Raw genomic sequence first — 4,948 nt, 5'->3', positions numbered from 1 at the left:
AGTTTTTGCTTGTTTATCAGTTAACTGACAAATTAGAAATCCACCCTGTTTTAGTCTTCAAAGCCTTGATATAATTTGACTTTAGTTGGCAAAAGAAACCAACAAATAACACAACCAGATGACATGTGAGGATCTTCCTCTCCTGTAACCTGTGGTAATCAGATGTAGTGGTTATGAGGGTGGGTCCTTAGATCAGACTTCCCGAGTTTGAATCCTTGCTCTGTAACTTACCTGTTGTATAACCTTAATCTCCGAGTGTCTCAGATTCTGCATCTGTAAAACAGGAATAAAAATAAGTGATGCTGTGAGGATTAGGGCACCTCATAGTAAAACCTCAGTAACTATCATTATTTCTATTTCCCATCTTCCTTAGGTGGTTCAGTGTTATGTGTGGCTAATGTCACAGGAGAGACATACATTTTGTTAACAAAGTTAAAAAGTTATTATCTATTTATTTTTGGTAATAAAAAATTGTGTTGTTTTGGGTCTCCTTCTTTTCTTTTTGCTTCTTGCTCTGCTATGGTGACAGTTCTCTTGTACCAAATGGCCTCTTCCTGTGATTATTATTTCAAATCTATAACTACTCAAACAGATACCAAAAAAAAAAAAAAAAAAGGCAGTAGTATTCAGTCTAACCACACCCAAGTGAGGGCAGATATTTGACTGTTGCCATGGTGATGCAGAATATTTTGTAAAACACTTGGCCTGGGGGGCAGGTGATGAGTCATTCTTGGGGCTGGGTGGGGAGAGGGCAACTGCTTTCAATTAAAACCAAGCCAGCCAGACCGATAGTTGAATTGAGAGACTCCCCTGTTTCCTGCAGTAAATCAGAGACATCTCAGGTCTGGGGATTGGGTTGTACATGTGGTTCATTTGTCGTGTGAGTGTTTTCTCCTATTTTCTTCCTCTAGGTAAACAGAACTATTGATAATTTTTTGCTCCTCTGCATATTTCAAGGAACAGCAAACTTAGTTTTGATAAAAATATGGTCTGTTTTCCCATGTAGTCCTGACAAAACTAAACCTAGAATTGTGAGCTGTTTCTCTCATTTCCTGCCTCTCCACACATACTCATTGTCCATAAGTAAGGCATGCTGAAATATGTTATTCAGCATTTTCTGCTCAGTAGGAGTAAATCACACAGGAGATTTCTCAGACAGAAGTGCTTGCAACAACTACAGGCATTGTAATTTCAGGATGGAAAATCGGTACCAGATATGGCTTGTCTGGAATTTACTAGCTGGCTGAAGTCAGTAAATCAGCATCCAGAAATCTGAGAAGCAGAGTGACATGCTATCCCCTGATAAGAATGTGTCATGGGTCTCACGTGCCATGGGTTTGTTTAAATTAATACTGCTTAGCTGTCATTGACCATCCATAGCATATTGGGCAGGAGCAGAATTTACACATGCTCTCTTGGTCTTACTCAGCTGTTGTCATGCCCAAGGTACCGTGCTAGGCCAGAAGCAGAGATATAAATGCTCTGAAACACAGCTGTTACCTTCTAAGAGTTTCTAATCTAGGTAAGAAAAGACAGGAAAAAAAAAAAAGCAGGAAAAATTATCTAGCAATAATATGAGGTGCAAGGTAACATAAAATGAATAGTATCAGCAATGGTGGCACATGTGTGGAAGAGAGAGGAATCGCCCTGGACTGTGGTGAAGGCAGGTGGGATCTGAGATGAGACTTGATGTGTGGGTAAAGAACAGGGAGAGGGCAATAAAGACAGGGAAAGAAGAGCAACATGCAGAGGTCGGGTCCCAGCACTGGAACTTGGTCTAGGAAGGGGTGTTAGCATCAGCCTGGTGGCTCAGATGGTGAAGAATCTACCTGCAATATGGGTGACCTGGGTTCAATCCCTTGATCGTGAAGATCCCCTGGAGAAGGAAATGGCAACCCACTCCAGTATTCTTGCCTGGAAAATCCCATGGACAGAGGAAGCTGGTGGGCTACAGTGCATGGGGTCACAAAGAGTCAGACATGACTGAGCAACTAACACTAAAGGAGGGTCAAAAATTGAGGACAAGACAAGGCATTGGTGTGGGTGCTGTTAGCCTATGATGGTGGTGGTGGTGGTGGGGTGGTCAGCCCAGAGCCTAAAGACTACAGAGTCAAACAAAACCAGGAGAGCCGTGTAGAATCCAAAGGAGGCTATTTAAAAATGTGTGAGTTATGGCCTTGCTGAGAAGAGTGGACAGAATTTGCTCAACTCAAATCAAGCAATAAAGTGCAAAAGTTTACAACATAATTCTATTAGGTTCAAAAGATCTGATGAATTGGCATTATATTATAGTGACTTGAGAGCCAAATGGAAGGTCTCATTAATAGAAAAAAAAATTAAAAGTAGAATATACTAAATCTACAAAGTCAGTTTTAAACTTTTTAACGGCATTTAATTAATTTGTGAAGGCACATCTTAAAAATGATTGTTGAATTTTGCTTGATTAATAACTAGAATATCAAGACTTATACTAGAAATACTGGGCTTTAAAATTTAGCTTTGATAAACCAAATGTTAATCTTAAAAATCAAAGCATCTGCTAATAATCTTTATCTGTGTACAACCACCACTTTGGTGAACACCAATAACCTGATCTTGGCGTGGGCCAAGTTTCAGTAGCAGACCTTCTGGGGAGGAGGAGGAGGGCTGGCTGCAGGCCCAGCACAGTGTGGAAAGGTCCTCTGTTGGTTATAGGTGGTTCAGGCAGCCAGGTGGTGAGCATCAGGAGAGGGCTGTCAACCCTTGGGACTGAGGTTTGAGGAGGGAGTTTAGTTCTGGGAGACGCGGAGAGGCGTAAGATACAGTGATAGCATAGGATCCCAGGCAGGAAATGGAGTCAGCTGTCAAACATTCTAGGTGGCACAAAGTCCTCTCTCACAAGGTAAATGAGCACAGGGAAAGAGAGAACTTTTAGAGAAGAACATGTGGAAATCCAATTAAGCATTTTGCTTTTGCTTTGTATCTAGTGAAACCCTATGTAACCAGGAATAACACTGGTACTGGTCTCTTTCTTACATTGGACATTAATTATCATTAATCTGGACCTTTAAGTAGAATTCAGTGTGCACTGAGATGGGGCCAAAATTCCGAGGCCTGATGTAAAGCACGTTAGAACAGGGGAGCTTTTAAAAAATAATACTGATTTAGGCCCTGCTGCTGACCAATTGAATCAGAATCCCCTAGGTGGGGACCTGGCATCCCTGTTTTTTTCTAAAAGCTGCCTCATGATTTTATGCACATCCAGGGCTGATTCTTTGAACCACCAGTGTGATGGAAACCATGATCCAAACTGGAAGCCAGAAGACTAGTTTCAGAGTCCCAGGTCTGAAATAGCTCACCAGGTATTCCCCCAAGGAAATCATTTTAACTGGGCATCTGTTTACTTCACTAAATAGGATTGTCCCCTAACTAGTTCCAACATTCTGTAATTCACTGAGGAGAAACTGCCTTCTTTGTTAGCTCAGATACTAATCAGTCCACAACCTGGTGGCTCACTCATTCTGGAGGAATTTCACACAGGAAAGAAGATGCTAGCACTCACTGCAGAGGCAGGCAGGGCTGGTCAGGCAAACAAATGAGAAAAGAAGCAAATAATAGCAACAACAAAAGCTGACTCACTTCCCTTGGCTTGCTTGAATCCTTGTTTCTAAAGTGAACTTGATTTCTTTCATCAGTGTTTTATAGTTTTCTATATATAAGTCTTTTGTTTCTTTAGGTAGATATATTCCTAAGTATTTTATTCTTTTTGTGGCAATGGTGAATGGTATTGTTTCCTTAATTTCTCTTTCTGTTTTCTCATTATTGGAGTATAGGAATGCAAGGGATTTCTGTGTGTTAATTTTATATCCTGCAACTTTACTATATTCATTGATTAGCTCTAGTAATTTTGTGGTAGAATCTTTAGGGTTTTCTATGTAGAGGATCATGTCATCTGCAAACTGAGAGTTTTACTTCTTCTTTTCCTATCTGTATTCCTTTTATTTCTTTTTCCGCTCTGATTGCTGTGGCCAAAACTTCCAAAACTATGTTGAATAGTAGTGGTGAAAGTGGGCATCCTTGCCTTGTTCCTGACTTTAGGGGAAATGCTTTCAATTTTTCACCATTGAGGATAATGTTTGCTGTGGGTTTGTCATATATAGCTTTTATTATGTTGAGGTATGTTCCTTCTATTCCTGCTTTCTGGAGGGTTTTTATCATAAATGGATGTTGAATTTTGTCAAAGGCTTTTTCTGCATCTATTGAGATAATCATATGGTTTTTATCTTTCAATTTGTTAATGTGGTGTATTACATTGATTGATTTGCAGATGTTAAAGAAACCTTGCATTCCTGGGATAAAGCCCACTTGGTCATGATGTATGATCTTTTTAATAGAAAACTATAAAACACTGATGAAAGAAATCAAAGAGGACACAAACAGATGGAGAAATATACTGTGTTCATGGATTGGAAGAATTAATATAGTGAAAATGAGTATACTACCCAAAGCAATCTATACATTCAATGCAATCCCTATCAAGCTACCAACGATATTTTTCACAGAACTAGAACAAATCATTTCACAATTTGTATGGAAATATAAGAAACCTCGAATAGCCAAAGCAATCTTGAGAAAGAAGAATGGAACTGGAGGAATCAACCTGCCTGACTTCAGGCTCTACTACAAAGCCACAGTCATCAAGACAGTATGGTACTGGCACAAAGATAGAAATATAGATCAATGGAACAAAATAGAAAGCCCAGAGATACATCCACGCACCTATGGACACCTTATCTTTGACAAAGGAGGCAAAAATATACAATGGAGAAAAGACAATCTCTTTAACAAGTGGTGCTGGGAAAACTGGTCAACCACTTGTAAAAGAATGAAACTAGAACACTTCCTAACACCGTACACAAAAATAAACTCAAAATGGATTAAAGATATAAATGTAAGACCAGAAACTATA

Source organism: Giraffa tippelskirchi, chromosome 5, assembly GCF_054371585.1.
Source record: "Giraffa tippelskirchi isolate mGirTip1 chromosome 5, T2T-mGirTip1v1.2.pri, whole genome shotgun sequence".
Lineage (NCBI taxonomy): Eukaryota > Metazoa > Chordata > Mammalia > Artiodactyla > Giraffidae > Giraffa > Giraffa tippelskirchi.
Note: the sequence above shows the minus strand (reverse complement) of the source record.